The sequence below is a fragment of the Symphalangus syndactylus genome, chromosome 18, assembly GCF_028878055.3.
Source record: "Symphalangus syndactylus isolate Jambi chromosome 18, NHGRI_mSymSyn1-v2.1_pri, whole genome shotgun sequence".
NCBI classification, from domain to species: domain Eukaryota; kingdom Metazoa; phylum Chordata; class Mammalia; order Primates; family Hylobatidae; genus Symphalangus; species Symphalangus syndactylus.
In genome coordinates this window covers 16,949,459-16,968,599 of record NC_072440.2, presented here as the reverse complement: position 1 = coordinate 16,968,599, position 19,141 = coordinate 16,949,459, and positions in this window count along the sequence as shown.

The window sequence follows — 19,141 nt, the reverse complement described above, 5'->3', positions numbered from 1 at the left end:
TTACTTAAGAAGGTTCTTTGTAATTCTCCCCACTCTTGAGAATGTACTTTGTGAGATCCACCCCCTGCCTGCAAAACATTGCTCCTAACTCCACCGCCTATCCCAAAACCTGTAAGAACTAATGATAATCCACCACCCTTTGCTGACTCTCTTTTCGGACTCAGCCCGCCTGCATCCAGGTGAAATATGAAATAAACAACCTTGTTGCTCACACAAAAGCCTGTTTGTTTTGTGGTCTCTTAACAGGGATGCGCATGACAAAAAGAACAGCTGTTCTTGGCGGGTGAGTCCCATCTTTAGGTAGACGGGGCGGGGTGGGGGGGAAGTCTGCCTGCATCGCCGATCTCCCAGGGTTGTTAATTTTATTTATTTATTTATTTATTTATTACGAGTCTCGCTCTATCGCGCAGTCTGGAGTGCAGTGGCGCGATCTCGGCTCACTGCAAGCTCCGCCTCCCGGATTCACGCCATTCTTCCGCCTCAGTCCCCGCCGAGTAGCTGTGACTACAAGTGCCCGTCACCTCACCCGGATAATTTTTTGCATTTTTAGTAGAGACAGGGTTTCACCATATTAGCCAGGATGGTCTCGACCTCCTGACCTTGTGATCCGCCTGCCTCAGCCTGCCAAAGAGCTGGGATTACAGGTGTGAGCCACCTCGCCCGGCCATTATTTTTATTTTTATTTTTTTGAGACGGAGTTTCACTTTTGTTGCCAGGTTGGAGTGCAATGGTATGATCTCAGCTCACTGCAACCTCCACCTCCAGGGTTCAAGTGATTCTCCTGCCTCAGCCTCCCGAGTAGCTGGGACTACAGGCGCCCACCACCACGCCCAGCTAATTTTTTTGTAATTTTTTAGTAGAGACAGGGTTTCACCGTGTTAGCCAGGATGGTCTTGATCTCCTGACCTCGTGATCTGCCCGCCTCAGCCTCCCAAAGTGCTGGTATTACAGGCGTGAGCCACCGCACCTGGCCACTCAGCTAATTTTTGTATTTTTAGTAGAGACGGGGGTTTCACCATCTTGGTCAGGCTGGTCTCGAACTCTTGACCTCAGTTGATCCACCTGCCTCAGCCTCCCAAAGTGGTGAGATTACAGGCGTGAGCCACGGCGCCCGGCCTAAGGGTTTTTAATTCAAATGCTCATTATAGCAGGGAGTCATATTTTGGGGTGTGATATTTTGATTTCCTTCAGTGGGGATGTCACAACTCAGACCCTCCCCCTACCTGGCTCTTCCAGCTTGGGCAATAAGCTTTGCAGGGGGTGGGCTGATGCCAGGGAGTCCGGAAGCCGGAAAGGCAATTGGTTCATAGTGGATCAGGGTGGAGGGGGCACACCGGGCAGAGGGAACATTTTGTACAAAGGCCAGGGGGTAGGAGCAGCCATGCAGGGAAAGATGATGAGTTTGATTTTGACATGTCGTACTAAGGTGCCTTGAGCAACCTCCAGGCAGAGGGCTGGGCCAGTGACAAGGATTTAGGTGGCTGTGATTGGCCTGTGAGGCCCCCAGAGGAGGAGAGGAAGAGAAGGGGTGAGAGGCCAGGACAGAGTCTTGAGGGAGAGGAAAGTATCCGGCAGCATGAGGCCCTGGCAGGTTTTAGGAAGACGATAGCTGAGTGTGTCCCTCAGGCTTGGGGACTCGTAGGTCTTTGGCGTCCTTGTGGGGGTAGTGGTGGGGGCGGTTTCAGTGGGCAGCATGGAGAGATCAGACCTCGGAAGGAGAGATAGCAGGTGTAGACCACTCTCCTGAGAAGCTCGCATGGCTTGGAGCCCAGGGTGATGGGGCCCAGGTTTTTGCTGTTTGTTTTGTTTCCAGGTGTAAATATACTTGAACACTGAATTAATCAGGATTCTCTTAGTTGCAAATTTCAGAAATCCACTTCACATTCACTCAGCCACAAAGAGGATTCACTGGCTTGTGGAATTGGGAAGATTCCAAACCGAATAGTGGGACAAGCAGGAACTCCCCAAGCCTAGTGCTCCAATGCTCCCACCACTCCCTTCCTGTCCACTCCTCATCTCTGTTCTTAACAGACTGGCTCTCCGTGGGACTGGGAAGACAAAGTTCTCTTCTGCATTTTGTTCGCAAAATCCCAACTCTGGGTTCTGATTGGTTCTCCTTGAGCCAATCAGCTGGGTACAAGGTAGCAAAATCCCCGATCTGGACTCGGACTGGTCCACCTGGGTCTGCTGCCCTCGCCCTCTGGGTAGGGGCTCCTGCATGTCCTGGGTAGCAAAGTGCTATGTGGATCAGAGCATCCTCTCTCTCTTAGGGTCCTGGGAGAACCCTGCAGGCCCAGCAGTGGCCATCCTGGGTGGCAGGAGATTGAAAAGCTGTGAGGGCTGGGGCAGGGGACATTCAGACTGGACTTGGACTGGGCTGGGGGCCTGAGCACCCTCTGTCACGGGTTCCAACTCCTACCCCCAGAGGACAGACACTTCATTCTTCAGTTTTGTCTGTGGCTTAGGGGGGTTCCAGCCCTGCCCCCGACCTGCGCCCTCTCACCTTCTCCGCCAGGGGATCAGTAGTGTGTGGGGGTGGGGAGAAAGAGCCTCTGGGGGCCCCCTAGTGCTTGAATCTTCAGAGCCTGAGGCAGGAAGACTCTGTTGGGGAGGAGGGCAGGCATTTGGAGCAGAGCCCAGGCCCAGCCCCGGGGACAGCCCATGGCGGCCCCTTTGGCCTCTCCCTCTGGGGGCCTCTATTCTTTCCATTGTTTAGCCTCTGTTTGCCCTAAAGTTACCTAGGAAATTTGCTTTGGGGGAGATTCCAGCTGATCTCAGCTGAACCCAGAGAACACTCACTTCAGCCTGGCAGGCTGGGCCTTGGAACATCCCTGGAGGCCGGGTGGGGCCCTGGCAAGGCCTGGAGCGTGAGAGGGAAGCCAGGAAGTGGCGGGGAGGACGTGCAGAAGGAAAGAGGATGAAATATTAATAGCAATAAAGAGACACAGAGGCTGGGCGCCCTGGCTGATGCCTGTTATCCTTGCACTTTGGGAGGCCGGGCGGGAGGATCACTTGAGGCCAGAAGTTTGAGACCAGCCTGAGCAACATAATGAGACTTTGTCTCTAAAAAAATTAAAAAATAAAGGCCAGGCGCGGTGACTCACGCCTGTAATCCCAGCACTTTGGGAGGCCAAGGCGGGCGGATCATGAGGTCAGGAGATCAAGACCATCCTGACCAACATGGTGAAACCCCGTCTCTATTAAAATACAAAAAATTAGCCGGGAGTGGCAGCAGGCACCTGTAGTCCTAGCTACTCCGGAGGCTGAGGCAGGAGAATTGCTTGAACCTGGGAGGCGGAGGTTGCAGTGAGCCGAGATTGCGCCACTGCACTCCAGCCTGGGCAACAGAGCAAGACTCCATCTCAAAAAAGATAAATAAATAAAAATTTAAAATAAAATAAAAAATTAGATGGGCACGGTGGTGCATGCCTGTAGTCCCAGTGGGAGGATCACTTGAGCTGGGGAGATCGAGGCTGTCAAAGCATCTCCATCTTGGGCACTAATCTGCCATGTTGACTTCTGAATAATCCCAGCTCTGGGAGGCCTCTAAGATTTCCAGTTTGGCCGGGCGCGGTGGCTCACTCCTGTAATCCCAGCACTTTGGTGATTCTCCCTGGGGCCTGAAAGCTTGAAGGGACGGGTAACTCCTCCCTTCTCAGGCCCAGTCCCAAGGCGCGAGGCTACTTGCGCCAGCAGCATGGCAGAAGTAGGAAGAGAGCCCGGAGGAAAACACTTACCCTGGCCGGAAGACACATACTCGCTGAAGATCGAGAGGGAGGCCGTCCGGGTACTATGTAGCAGTCACGTCAGACTGGGACACTTCCTGTTTACAGGAGACTGTAAAACCCCTGCTCCATCTTCATTTGGTGCCGACGCCATTTTAGGCCTCAGCCCGCCTGCACGCAATCGTTCATTAAAACAGCGCGTTGCTCCACATTGCCTCGTGTTGTCTGTTGGCGCGCTCTCGGGGTTCGAACCGATACGAGAACCTTTAATTTGAGAGGCTGAGGCGGGTGGATCACCTGAGGTCAGGAGTTGGACACCATCCTGGGCAACATGGTGAAACCCCGTCTCTACTAAAAATACAAAAATAAGCCGAGCGTGGTGGGCTGTGCCTGCTACTCAAGAGGCTGAGGCAGGAGAATCCCTTGAAACCGGGTGGCAGAGGTTGCAGTGAGCCGAGACCCTGTCACTGCACTCCAGCGGGGGCGATAAAGTGAGACTTCGACTCAAAAACAAAAAGATTTCCAGTTTCTCTATTGTTCCTTGTGTAAGAACACACACTTACTGTAAATCCTGCCCTAAGGTCAAACAACCTTAACGTTATCATACTTTAAGTGGCCTGCTCGTCTCTCTGACTCACCCTTTCCCAGGCTATATAAGCCCTGGGTCTGGGAGTGAGAGTGTGGGGATCTACCTCTTGTCTCGCTGCCTTACATACAGACCATGGCTTCTGTTCATAAGGCCCTCTTAAATGTTTTCTGAGAAGCCAGATTTGTCAGCCTCTTTTTTCAGCCTCTTAGCTTCCTCAGACTTTGGGGGCAGGTTTGTCTAGACCTGCCCACCACCCACCAGGGGACATTCACAGAGTCTAATCTTGAGTCCCAGGAGCTGAGGGAGGAGAGGCAGCAAATAAAGAGCTAATGGCCGGGTGTGGTGGCTCACGTCTGTAATACCAGCACTTTGGGAGGCTGAGGCAGGAGGATCGCCTGAGGTCAGGAGTTTGAGACCAGCCTGGCCAACATGGTGAAACCCCATCTCTACTAAAAATAAAAAATTAACCAGCCTGGTAGCAGGCGTCTGTAATCCCAGCTACTTGGGAGGCTGGGGCAGGAGAATCGCTCAAACCCAGGAGGCAGAGGTTGCAGTGGGTTGAGATCGCACCACTGCACTCCAGCCTGAGCAACAGAGGGAGACACGGTCTCAAAAAATGAAAAATAAAAAACCAAAAGTAGCCAGTATAGTGGCACATGCCTGTAATCCCAGCTACTTGGGAGGTTGGGGCAGGAGAATCGCTTGAACCCTAGGCAACAAGAGTTAAACTCCCTCTCCAAAAAAAAAAAAAAAAAAGGGGTGGTGGCTCATGCCTGTAATTTCAGCACTTTGGGAGGCTGAGGCGGGCGGATCACAAGGTCAGGAGTTCGAGACCAGCCTGGCCAATATGGTGAAACCCCCATCTCTACTAAAAATACAAAAATTAGCCGGGCGTGGTGGCAGGTGCCTGTAGTCCCAGCTACTCAGGAGGCTGAGGTAGGAGAATCGCTTGAACCCAGGAGGCGGGGGTTGCGGTGAGCAGAGATCTCACCATTGCACTCCAGCCTGGGCAACAGAGCCAGACTCTATCTCAAAAACAAAACAAAACAAAAAAACTCTAATGACTGAGAATTTTCTAGAAATAGTGCAAGTCAGGAATCTATAAACATAGAGTCACAACATATATTGAGCAGGATAAATAAAAAGGATCTAAACCTAGGTATGCTTTTGGAAAGCTGCAGATCATGGCAGCGAGATGAACGGGAGACTTTTTTTTTTTTAAACAGGCTCTGTAGCCCAGGCTGGTGTACAATGGTGTGATTTCCACTTACTGCAGCCTCTGCCTCCGGGGCTCCAGCAATCCTCCCACTTCAGCCTTGCCGGTAGCTGGGACTACAGGCACGTGCCGCCACCACACTTGGCTAATTCTTTTGTACTTTTAGTGGAGACAGTGAGGCAGGAAAATAGGGTCCGGAGGCAGGGCACATAAGGCCAATTCACGCTTCAGCTATGACAGGAAATATCCTCTCCACAGGGCATAGGCCATGTAAATAACCTTGTAACTTTACTTCATCCTCTTCATTTACATAGGGCATACCCTAACTAACCAATGGAATCCTCTAGAGGGTATTTAAATTCCCAAAAATTCTGTAACAGGGCCCTTGAGCCCCTATGCTCAGGCCAGCTCCCACACTGCAGAGTGTATTTTCATTCTCAATAAATTCCTTTATTCCTTCCTTCCTTTGTTTGTGCATTTTGTCCAGTTCTTTGTTCAAGATGCCAAGAACCTCCGCCGCTGATAAGGGGGTTTCACCACGTTGCCCAGGCTGGTCTTGAATTCCTGAACTCAAGCAATCTGCCAGCCTTGGCCTCCCAAAGTGTTGGCATTACAGGCATGAGCCACCGCAGCTGGAGTCTTGAGATGGAGTCTTGCTCTGTCGCCCAGGCTAGAGTGCAGTGGCGTGATCTCGTTTCACTGCAATCTCCGCCTCCCAGGTTCAAGCAATTCTGCTGCCTCAGCTTCCTGAGTAGCTGGGATTACAGGCACCTGCCACCGCGCCCGGCTAATTTTTGTGTTTTTTAGTAGACAGGTTTCACCATGTTGGCCAGGCTGGTCTCAAACTCCTGACCTCGCGATCTACCCACTTTGGCCACCCAAAGTGCTGGGATTACAGGCGTGAGCCACCGTGCCTGGCCAATTTTTTTTTTTTTAAACCACCAAACCTAGAGGACAATAGGGAGGCTTCCAGTGACAATGGAAGCTGGAAGACAGTGGAATAATATTTCCAAAATGTGAAGAGAAAATAACTATTAATTTGTAATGTGTACCAAGGAAAACAGTCTCTTAAGAACAAAGCTGAAATATAGCATTTTCCAAAAAACAAGATGTGAAGAATTTATTATATTCATTAAAAGGAACTTGCGGGCCTGTAACCCCAGCACTTTGGGAGGCTAAGACAGGCGGGTCACCTGAGGTCAGGGGTTTGAGACCAGAGACCAGCCTGGCCAACATGGTGAAACCCCATCTCTACTAACAGTACAAAAATTAGCTGGGCCTGTAGTCTACAATGCAAAATGGTCCCTGCTGACACTCTTCTTGTCTAGACCTCTAGGGTGTGACTCTCCTGGGCCTAGGGTTTGGCTAAGGCTGGTGTCATAGGACCGACATGTTTGCATGCCCATTGCTCAGTAGCAGACCAGGACACTGAGACAGCAGGGTTTGCAGCAAAGAAAGGGTTTAATGATTGCAGAGCACAGAGCAAGGAATTGGGAGGAGACCCTCAAATCCACCTCCAGAGGAGTTCCGGGCTGGGGCTTTTACGGGAAAAACTGGAGTTATTGATTGGTGGGGGCAGGGAGATGAATTCGTCAGGATGTGGAAATGGCTTTTTTTTTTTTTTTTTGTGAGTCAGTTCTTTGTGGGATCTTTCAGACTAGCTGGCGTCAGTAGTTTCATCCGGATGCAGGACCTGAAAGAATATCTCAAATGCAAAAGTGAACATTTCATGATGTACAAGTGGCTGTCTACAGAGCAGTTAAGGGGTGTTAGCATCCTGCGACAGGGTCTGTGTGATTCTGAGGCCACAGGCACTGCATGGCTATGAGGCAGCTGGTCAGAGAGCAGGCTGCTCTCACAGCTGTGCTGAGTAGCTTGCAAGCTTGGTTTGTTTCCATTTTCCCTCCTCTTCCCTGATTACTTTTTTTTTTTTTTTTTGAGATGGAGTCTCGTTCTTGTCGCCCAGGCTGGAGTGCAGTGGCACAATCTCAGCTCACTGCAACCTCCGCCTCTCGGTTGAAGCGATTCTCCTTCCTCAGCCTCCTGAGTAGCTGCAATTACAGGTGCCCATCACCACGCCCAGCTAATTTTTGTGTTTTCAGTAGAGACAGGGTTTCGCCATGTTGACCAGGCTGGTCTCAAACTCCTAACCTCAAGTGATTTGCCTGCCTCAGCCTCCCAAAGTGCTGGGATGACAGGTATGAGCCACTGCACCCAGCCCCTGATTAACTTTATACAATTTATAAGGAGTTTCCCTGGGACCCCTGTCTCCAGGGTTTGGCTGTCCTGGGCTCCCCTGCAGCCACCTTCCCAGGGTCCTGTCATCTGAGGCTAGGAGGGGCCTCATCCTTTCCCAGGCTTAGGTGGGGAGGCTGCCAACCCCTCCCCTCCACCTGCACCTGCCTCTAACCCACTGCCCTCCTGCTTGCCCCAGCCTAGTCCTCTCAGGGAGACCCAGTTTCTGCCACCCCAGGGTGTGTGGGTGCTGGCCAGGGAGGCTGTGATCTGGTTGCCCGCTCTGTCTGCTTTCCCAGAGACAAGCGAGCGGAGGGCCTGGCCTCTTTGTTGGGATGGGAAAGAGAGATGCCCCCCCAGCAATGAGAAGCGTTTGGTTATTATCCCAGTCGGCACCGGCCACTCCAGGCGACTGCGCTTTGCAGCCTGCAGGATGCAGGCTGAGGGACTCGAAGAGGACATTCTGTGGCTTCCCCAGTGGCACCACCCTCTCCTGGCAGCTACGGATCCACCCTCCCCAGCCATGTAGGCCCGGTGGCTGGCTCTTAACCTCCCATGCCAGGTGGGGTGCCCCTGCACTACTGTCCGTCCTCAGGCTGGCTGGTCCCACTCCTATGGTCCCTGTGTTCCCAGCCTCACCATTGGCAGAAAAAGTAAGCATCACTGGCCGGGCACGGTGGCTCACACCTGTAATACCAGCATTTTGGGAGGCCGAGGCAGGTGGATCACCTGAGGTTAGGAGTTCAAGACTAGCCTGGCCAACATGGAGAATCCCGGTCTCTATTAAAAATACAAAATTAGCCAGGCAGGGTGGCACATGCCTTTCAAAAAAAAAAGCATCATTGTTGGGCACAGCTTCTTCCCAGGCATGCCTGAGCTTGTTGCCCAGGTTAGGTTCCCGATATTCAGCAAAGCCTTTGCTACTTCTATGCTTCCTTACAGTGTGGGCCTCATAGAGTTGGTTTTTTGTTTTTTTTTTTTTTTTGATGGAGTCTCGCTCTGTCACTCAGGCTAGAGTGCAGTGGCACAAACTCGGCTCACTGCAACCTCTGCCTCCCAGGTTCAAGCGATTCTCCTGCCTCATCCTCCCGAGTAGCTGGGATTACAGGTGCACACCACCACGCCCAGCTAATTTTCGTATTTTAGGAGAGGCAGGGTTTCACCATGTTGGCCAGGCTGGTCTTGAACTCCTGAACTCAGGTGATCTGCCCACCTAGGCCTCCCAAAGTGCTGGGATTACAGGCGCCAGCCACCGCACTCGGCCTTGGCCGAGTTGTTCTTAAGATGAAACAGGATCTTCTTGTACAGCTCAAGGGTGACCCCAAGCCTTCACCGTGGTTATCACGTTTGGGTCCCCCATGTAGAGGTGGCCTCAGGCAAGGGCCAATGGTGAACATCCGGCCCGTGTTCCTGCCCCATCCTTGTTCCTGCCAGTGTCGCATCCAGTCCTTCTCTCGAGACAGCTTGTCGTTTCTCTTTGGGAAGAAGAGTGTGTCCCAGTGTGTCTGTCTGACTGGGGTGGTCTCTTCTGGTGCCCGATTGCCCCCATCAGAGGGTGGGCACAGACCCGGCCAGGCTTCTCGAGGGTGTAGGCCCATGGCCAATGACTGCTGACTTCAGCCAGTTGCCCAGAGAGCTGGCCCCTTGCCACTCTGCTCAGCGACCCCTGTGCCCTCCTCCCATGCCACTCCCAGTGATGGCTGTTGGCGCTGCCCACCCACAGGGACTGGCTCCCTGCCAAGACCAAGGCCTCTGTGTTTGTTCAATGAGTGGAAGAGTCTCTGGGAGGGGAAGCCAGGAAGGTGACACTGGGGGAGTATGATGACCGGGTTGTTTTGCCCTCTCCCTGTGTGGCCAGGTGGGCGGGGTGCTATCTCCATTCATAGGCGATGACTTGGGGCCTGGGCCGCGTGGCCCTGGAGGCAGTGGGGCTGCAGGCCTCGGGGTCCAGGGTAGGGCTGGGGAGCAGGGCGCTGGGACCCCAAGGCTCTATGTGGAAGCCAAGGGCCAAGCCATTCTTCTTCTTCTTCTTTTTTTTTTTTTCTTTTGAGACAGAGTCTCGCTCTATTGCCCAGGCTGGAGTGCAGTGGCGCGATCTCGGCTCACTGCAAGCTCCGCCTCCTGGGTTCAAGCAATTCTCCTGCCTCAGCCTCCTGAGTAGCTGGGATTACAGGTGCCCGCCACCATGCTTGGCTAATTGTGTGTGTGTGCGTGTGTGTGTGTGTATGTGTTTGTGTGATGGAGTCTCACTCTGTCACCCAGGCTGGAGTGCAGTGGCATGATCTTGGCTCACTGCAACCTCCACCTCCCGTGTTCAACTGATTCTCCTGCCTCAGCCTCCTGAGTAGCTGGGATTACAGGCGCACACCACCATGCCCAGCTAATTTTTGTATTTTTTTAGTAGAGTCGGGGTTTCACCATGTTGGCCAGGCTGGTCTCGAACCCCGACCTCAAGTGATCCACCTGCCTTGGCTTCCCAAAGTGCTGGGATTACAGGCGTGAGCCACTGTGCCCGGCTACACCCTGCTAATTTTTGTATTTTTAGCAGAGATGGGGTTTCACCATGTTGGTCATGCTGGTCTTGAACTCCTGACCTCGTGATCCTCCTGCCTCTGCCTCCCAAAGTGCTGGTATCACAGGCGTGAACCACCGAGCCTGGCCACGCCCGGCTAATTTTTTTTGTAATTTTAGTAGAGACATGGTTTCACCATGTTGATCAGGCTGGTCTTGAACTCCTGACCTCAAATGATCTGCCCACCTTGGCCTCCCGGAGTGCTGGGATTACAAGCATGAACCACTGCGCCTGGCCCCAAGCCCTTCTTCTTAACCCCAGTGGACTGGGACCCGAAGGAGTCCTCCACGCCCCGCATTTCCCGTTAGGAAACGCTGAGACTTCGTATCTGCCCATGGAACACCCCCACCCCAGACGCTGAAACACAGTGCAAGGCCAGGTGACGTGGGGTGGGGGCCTGTCCCAGCCATGTTCTCAGATGGCTCTGAAACCTAGCCAGTCTGTGGGAGACCTCAGGGTGGGGGGCCGCCCTGCAGGGCCGCTGCCCCCGGATTGCCTCTGACTTCCTCCCACGCCCCCGTTCAAGCTTCCTTCACTTGTTATTTGAAATAAAGCAAAACAATCTGGAGCTAGGACGAGTTCCCAAATCAACTTACAAGTGGTTCCCCCAGGAAAGCGGGACAAAGGACCGTGCTGCCCAGGGTGGGGTCAGCCTTTTGGGAGCTGAGAGAGGACTTTGAATTGTCCCTTGAGTCATGGACCCAGGTGACAGGCATCCCCCACAGCTCTCGGATATCACTAACAGGCCACATCTGTCCCTGGGTGCCCATGGGGAGCAGAAGGAGGGGCGGAAAGGCCAGGGCCAGGCTGGAAGGGGAAGTGAGGAGAGGGGCGGAGGCCATGAAGACTCCCCCAACCCCATGGTCTTCCTCCTCGACATTTCCCAAGCCCCCTCCCTGCTGTCCAGCTGAGGGGTCAGCTAAGGCAAGTCCCCAGGAAGTGACCTGGGCAGATGCTTTGCCTGACTCCAAAGGCTGGCTCTGGAAAGGGAGCTTCCTGGCATGCAAGGGGCCCATGGGAAAGGGGTATTGGGGAGAGGGCACCCCGCATCAGCTCAGCCACCTCGTTCAGTGGCAGCACCTGTCCCGAGAGGCAGACGAGGCTGTGGACTCCAACAGGCCTGGTTAGCATCTTTCAGCTGCTCATTCTTTGCGAGACCGTGGGCCGTCCAGAGCCTCAGTTTCCTCATCTGTAAACTAGGAAGAGTAATCATCCTTCCCTCCCAGGCTTGGGGTGACACAGTGGTTACTAGGGGCTGTGCAGGGAGGGGGTCTCTCCGAATCCCCCTCCAGCTGTGAGGGCTGTGGTTCTGGGAACCTTCGGCCTCCTCCTGCCACCCTCCCAGGACCCAGGACAAGCTGTCTGTGTCCACTCAGCTTTGGCCTTCACCAAATTACTCCAGTTCTGGCAAAGTCCCTCTGCAAACGCACAAGACCAGCAGATTAAAAATCAGCCACAGCCCCATGATGCATGGCTCGGGGGTTCTGGACTGACAGGGGATTTTTTGGGGTTTTTTTTTTCTTTACATTTTTTTTTTTTTTTAAAGACAGGATCTCAGTCTGTCTCACAGACTGGAGTGCAGTGGCGCGATCTCGGCTCCCTGCAACCTCTGCCTCCCGGGTTCAAGTGATTCTCCTGCCTCAGCCTCCCCAGCAGCTAGGATTACAGGCACATGCCACCGCGCCCAGCTAATTTTTTTTATTTTTAGTAGAGACAAGGTTTCACCATGTTGACCAGATTGGTCTCGAACTCCTGACCTCAAGTGATCCGCCCACCTCGGCCACCCAAAGTGCTGGGATTACAGGCGTGAGCCACCGCGCCTGGCCTTTCTTTACATATTTTTTTGAGACAGGGTCTCCCTCTGTTGCCCTGGCTAGAGTGCAGTGTTGCAATCATGGCTCACTGCAGCCTCAACCTCCCGGGCTCAGGTGATCTTCCCACCTCAGCCTTCCAAGTAGCTGGGACTACAGGCACATGCCACCATGCCTGGCTAATTTTTTTGATTTTTTGTGGAGATGAGGTCTTACTATGTTACTCAGACTAGTCTTGAACTCCTGGGCTCAAGCGATCTGCCCACCTTGGCCTCCCAAAGTGCTGGGATTACAGGCGTGAGCCACTATGCCTGGCCTAAAAATAAATAAATAAATAGAATGACTAATTCTGAACGGGACAGAGAATCTGCCAGTGCCTTGACTTCGGGACTTTCCGGCCTCTAGAACTTTGAGAACGAAGTGTCTGTTGTTTAGAAGCCTCCTAGTCCTGGGGTATTTGTCACACCTGCCCAAATGGGCTAAGATGGGACCCTTCTGGGTGTTTGGGTAAAACCTGGCCTCAGAAGCTGGTGATGTTTCCTCAGGAGGCTGCCCATGATGTGGTCCTGGCTCAAGTGATATGCCTGCCTTGGCCTCTCAAAGTGCTGGGACTACAGGAGTAAGCCACCATGCCCAGCCTAATCTCTTCTCATAAGGATAGTATGGCTTTTTTTAAAAAAACTTAAATACCCACCCATATGACCTTATTTGAACTTAAATACCCCTTTACCCTCTCTCCAAATACAGTCCCATTCTGAGGTACTGGGAGTTAGGGTTTCAGCCAGTGGATCTGGAGGGACATAATTCAGTCACAACAAGCACGTTTTCCTGCCTTCTCAGCACAGTGTGACCTGTTTCTCTTTTCTTGCCAGAGGGAAGGGGACATTGAATGGTGTCTCTATAATTTGGACACCTCTGCCTTTAGTGTAAAAATTAATCCGTTTTCTGCTGCAAATAATTATTTTTTGCTTGCTCTGGAAAAAAAAAAAACAAACCCTATGGATTTAGAGAAGACAAAGTGCCCACTTCGAAAAAGAGCTCCTGGCCGGGCGCGGTGGCTCACTCCTGTAATCCCAGCACTTAGGGAGGCCAACGCAGGTGGATTATGAGGTCAGGAGTTCGAGACCAGCCTGACCAACATGGTGAAACCCTGTCTCTACTAAAAATACAAAAATTACCCGGGCATGGTGTCACATGCCTGTAATCCCAGCTACTCAGGAGGCTGAGGCAAGAGAATCACTTGAACCCAGGAAGCAGAGGTTGCAGTGAGCCAAGATCGCGCCATTGCACTCCAGCCTGGGCAACAGAGCGAGACTCTGTCTCAAAAGAAAAAAAAAAAAAAAGAGCTCCTGGCCTTTTCTGCACTCACGGCTGCATCACAGCCACTGCCAGGAGCTGGGGTTAGGTGGGGGCCGGTCAGTCCCTGCTGTCCTGCCTGTCCAGTCAGGCTCCTGGCTGTCCTGCCTGCTTGCTCTTTCCAGTTGCACCTGCGGATTAGCTGGCACGGGACCCTCTCTGCATTTGCATGGCTCCCCTGCCCCTTGTTTATGTTTACAAGATCGTTCCACGTGGTGGGATCCACATGACTCCTACATGCCTCCGTGAATCACTTTGAGCCATGTATTCTAGCTCTGAGTCTTGGGAATAAAACCTAATACCGTAATAACAAGGGAAATGCAAATTTAACATATGGAGACTTTAACCGGCAAATCAGATGCAAACACCGCAGCCAAGGTGAGCCGGCTGGCGCAGTGCTGGGGCTCAGGCTCAGCCCCTGAGGATGTAAGGATTGTTAAGAACATGGGGCCAGCCGGGCGCGGTGGCTCACGCCTGTAATCCCAGCACTTTGGGAGGCTGAGGCGGGTGGATCACGAGGTCAGGAGATCGAGACCACGGTGAAACCCCGTCTCTACTAAAAATACAAAAAAAAAATTAGCCGGGCGTGGTGGCGGGCGCCTGTAGTCCCAGCTACTCAGAGAGGCTGAGGCAGGAGAATGGCGTGAACCCGGGAGGCGGAGCTTGCAGTGAGCCGAGATTGCGCCACTGCACTCCAGCCTGGGTGACAGAGCAAGACTCCGTCTCAAAAAAAAAAAAAAAAAAAAAAAAAAAAAAAAAAAAAAAAAAAGAACATGGGGCTAAGTCGGGCTCACCCCTGTAATTCCAGCACTTTGGGAGGTGGGAGGATCACTTGAAACCAGGAGATTGAGACCAGCCTGGGCAACATAATGAGACCCTGTCTCTACAAAAAAAAAAAAAAAATCTAAAAAGTCAGGTGTGATGATGCATGCCTATAGTCACAGCTACTCTGAAGGCTGAGTTGGGAGGATTACTTGAGCCCAGGAGTTCGAGGCTGCAGTGAGACATTATCATACCACTGCCCTCTAGCCTGGGTGACAGAGTGAGATATGTCTCTAAAAACAAAAACAAAAAATAAAAGAACATGGAGAGATTTCTGTGAATCATCAGGACCACTCTGACATTGCACGTTTGGGAAATTTAGGTGACAAATGGGTTTGTGGCTCCTTCTCCATCACTGCAGACTCCGCGGAGGACCCCTTGGTAGCAGCCAGGGACTACCCAGATCCAGCCTGGAGAAATGAGCTCTGGGGATGGGAGAAAAGATCCGGTGTGGTTTCTGCCTTCAAGGCCTTAAGATCTGGCAAGGACAGGCCAGGTGCAGTGGCTCACGCCTGTAATCCCAGCACTTTGGGAGGCCAAGGCAGGAGGATCACCTGAGGTCAGGAGTTTGAGACCAGCCTGGCCGACATGGCGAAACCATCTCTACTAAAAAGACAAAAAATTAGCCGGGCGTGGTGGCAGGCACCTGTAATCCCAGCTACTTGGGAGGCTAAGGCAGGAGAACCACTTGAACCCGGGAGGTGGAGGTTGCAGTGAGCCAAGATCCCATCATTACACTCCAGCCTGGGTGACAAGAGTGAAAGTCTGTCTAAAAAAAAAAAAATCTTGCAAGAAGACGTGAGCACCTAGAATAGACAGGATCCAAGGCCAGGCAGTGCTGCAGGAGGTGAGTTCGGGAACTGGCACCCGTGACTTCTCCATTCAGCAGCTGTCATCACAGACCCTCTCTGGCCGCGGCCTCCTCATCTGTGAGTTGAGGATAAATATACTTTGCAGGGTGCAGAGACGCAAAGTCCCTTGGGCAGTGCGCCCCTCCCTCTGCTATTCTGCCTGTCCTGAACCCTCCCCACCCCTCCCCAAACTGCTCCCCAACTGTGGGACACCCCCAGGAGCAACCATTGTTATGTGATATCACCGCTTGGCCACTCTTAATTGGTCAGGGGGCAGGCCCTGACCAGTGCCAATCAAGAATCCTTTCCTGGGATTTTAGTTAACCTCGAGTCAGCGCTCAGAGGCTCAGGCAGAGGGAGCTGGAAGGGTCAGCATCCCTGCTCCCCTGCTAGAAAGCCATCTAGAGTGGAAGAGGAAGAAGCCAGGAGGTGGGGAGCAGGTGCCGTGGGTGTTAGCGGTGCTGCTTCGGGCGGTCTCCAAGGCTGCATGCCTGCCCACCCTCGGTGACAGTTTCCCTGTGCAGCGGCACAGAGTCTAGCAGGACCCTCATGGCAGCGTCTGCCCCCCTGCCCACCTGGAGGCTGCCCTCAGCATTTCTCCCATCTTCCTCTCCACTCCCATAGACAAAACAAAACACGTCAAAAGCTTTGGTGAGTCTCCAATTTCTTCTTTTCTCTTTTCTTTTCTTTTCTTTCTTTTTTTTTTTTTTGAGACAGAGTTTCGCTCTTCTTGCGCAGGCTGGAGTGCAATGGCACAATCTCAGCTCACCGCAACCTCCACCTCCGAGGTACAAGTGATTCTCCCGCCTCAGCCTCCCAAGTAGCTGGGATCATAGGCATGCGTCACCATGCCCGGCTAGTTTTGTATTTTTATTAGAGACGGGGTTTCTCCGTGTTGGTCAGGCTGGTCTCAAACTCCCAACCTCAGGTGATCCGCCTGCCTCGGCCTCCCAAAATGCTGGGATTACAGATGTGAGCCACTGCGCCCGGCCCCAATTTCTTCTTTTCTTACTTACTCTAAGATACCCTGCTCCACCCCCTCATCCACACCAGACCACTGGTCTCAAACTCATGGCCTCAAGAGGTCCTCCTACCTAAGCCTCCCAAAGTGTTGGGATTACTGGCATGAGCCACCGTGCCAGGGTTCAATGTCTCCTCTTTTTTTCCAAAAAAAAAATTTCTTTTTTGTGACTCTGTCACCCAGGCTGGGGTGCAGTGGCATGATCTCAGCTCCCTGCAACCTCTGCCTCCTGGGTTCAAGTGATTCTCCTACCATAGCCTCCTGAGTAGCTGGGATTACAGGCACACGCCATCATGGCCAGCTAATTTTTGTATTTTTAGTAGAGATGGGGTTTCACCATGTTGGCCAGGCTGGTCTTGAACTCCTGACCTCAAGTGATCCACTGGCCTTGGCCTCCCAAAGTGCTGGGATTAGAGGCGTGAGCCACCTCACCTGGCCAAAAATGTTTAAGTTTTTTTCTTACCCTCCAAATTCATGTTAAAATTGTCTCCTCTTTCAATGTGGAGGAATTTAGCTTCACAAAACCACAAAACCATGGGCCGGGCGCAGTGGCTCATGCCTGTGATCCATGCCTGGTCAGCACGGTGAAACCCCGTCTCTACTAAAAATACAAAAATTAGCCAGGCGTGGTGGCAGGCGCCTATAATCCCAGCTACTCGGGAAGCTGAGGCAGGAGAATCGCTTGAACCCGGGAGGTGGAGGTTGCAGTGAGCCGAGATCGCACCACTGCACTCCAGCCTGGGCAACAGAGCGAGACTCTGACTCAAAAAAAACCAAAAAAACAAAAAAACAACAAAAAAACCCCCCACAAAACCAAGTCCAGAATCCCCCAGAAGTGGTCACTTGTTTTTCCGCAAACGGGTACGTACCTGGGGGTCTCTATTCCCCTGACACCCAACACTGGGGGAATTTGGGAGGCCTCACCCAGAGGGGCTGTGCAGTGCTCCTGGGGACACTGGGACCTTCTCTGATCTGAGGCCCAGCCCTGCTCCCAATGTCTAGGGCCGTAGCTTTTGGCTGGGCCTGGCTGGGGAAGGCCCATGGCCGGAGGGGACTGCCCGCACCCCTGGGGCTGAGGTGTTTACTTCTGTTGGGGTCAAATGCAGTTGGAGTCAGTCCCACTCGTGTCTTGGACCCCACATCGTGGCTGCCTGGGACCTCATTCGGGTCAACCTCCTGGTTCCTGAAAGGTGAGAAAGTTGGTGTTTTTGCCGAGGATTTTGTTTCCGACGGGAGGAGGCCTCTTAGGGAATGCCCTGCCTCATCATGAATGGAACAGGGTGGTGCCCTCACCTCAGACCTCCAGGCTGTTTCTGCCTCTGAATGAATCTTCTGAAAGCCGGGGCCTGTGATGGCTCGCCAGGTGGCTCCTGGGTGGCCCGCTGTGGCCAAACCCTCTCTGTGGGAAAGGATGCAGGTGCGCGGCCTCAAACACTGGTCCAGCTGTCTCTGAGATGTTGATGGGTGGGGACCAGTCTCTAGGCCTAAACCTGCTCAGTGCCACCCAAGGCCACCTCAGCCACACCCGGATAATGCAGTTTTGTCCTCAGGGACAGCTGACTGCCTCTCACTTTTTTTTTTTTTTTTTTTTTTTTTTTTTTTTGAGACAGAGTTTTGCTCTGTCATCCAGGCTGGAGTGCCTGGCGCGATCTCAGCTCACTGCAAGCTCTGCTTCCGGGTTCACGCCATTCTCCTGCCTCAGCCTCCTGAGTAGCTGGGACTATGGCGCCTGGCTAATTTTTTGTATTTTTAGTAGAGGCGGGGTTTCACCGTGTTAGCCAGGATGGTCTCGATCTCCTGACCTCTTGATCCACCCACCTCGGCCTCCCAAAGTGCTGGGATTACAGGCGTGAGCCACCATGCCCGGCCTCTCACTTTCTTTTCTTGTGTTAGCATCATCAGCAAGGGAAGCTGAGGAGTGGGGAGGCTGCTGGGCCTCCACAGTTTCCTGGAGAGGCTGCTCTCCCAGCTGCTCCCCCAGCTGCTCCCCCAGCCACCTCCCGCCTGGCCCGGTTCTCCCCTAGTCATGCTGTGGGGCTTGGTGCAGAAGTTTCTCTGGTCTGACAGAAGTCCATGAATCCCAGTGACTCTCCTGACACTGGTGTGGCCCTTGCGGGGGCTGCTGGGCAATGGGCCCCAGGGACAGGGACTTCGTGACTTTGAGTCCCCATAGATGCCAGCCCCCCAGGCTTCCTTATTTTATTATTATTTTTTTGTCTGAGATGGAGTCTTGGAGTCTCTCTCTGTCACCCAGGCTGGAGTGAAGTGGTGCAGTCTCGGCTCACTGCAGCCTCCGCCTCCAAAGTTCAAGCGATTCTTGTGCCTCAGCCTCCTGAGTAGCTGGGATTACAGGTGCGTGCCACCACGCTCGGCTAATTTTTTGGTATTTTTAGTAGAGACAAGGTTTCACCATCTTGGCCAGGTGCCTCAAGCCTGTAATCCCAGCACTTTGGGAGGCCGAGGCGGGTGGATCACGTGAGGTCAGGAGTTTGAGACCAGCCTGGCCAACGTGGTGAAATCCTGTCTCTACTAAAAATACAAAAATTAGCTGGGCATGGTGGCGGCTAGCTACTTGGGAGGCTGAGGCAGAAGAATTGCTTGAACCCGGGAGGTGGAGGTTGCAGTGAGCCAAGATCACACCACTGTACTCCAGCCTGGGTGACAGACCGATACTCTGTCTCAAAAAAACAGACAAACACAACGTACTTCAGGGGTGCATCAGGCAGTTCTCTAAGATAAATATTATGTTAATTTATTGGATATTATGCTTATGCTGCTTATTGGCTTTTTACATTTTTGCAGTTTGCTGTGATTTATTTACTTTTTTAAAAATAGAGATGGGGTCTCACACTGTGGCCCAGCCTGGTCTTGAACTCCTGGGCTCAAGTAATCCTCCCACCTCAGATTCCCAAAGTGCTGGGATTACAGTTGTGAGCCACTGTG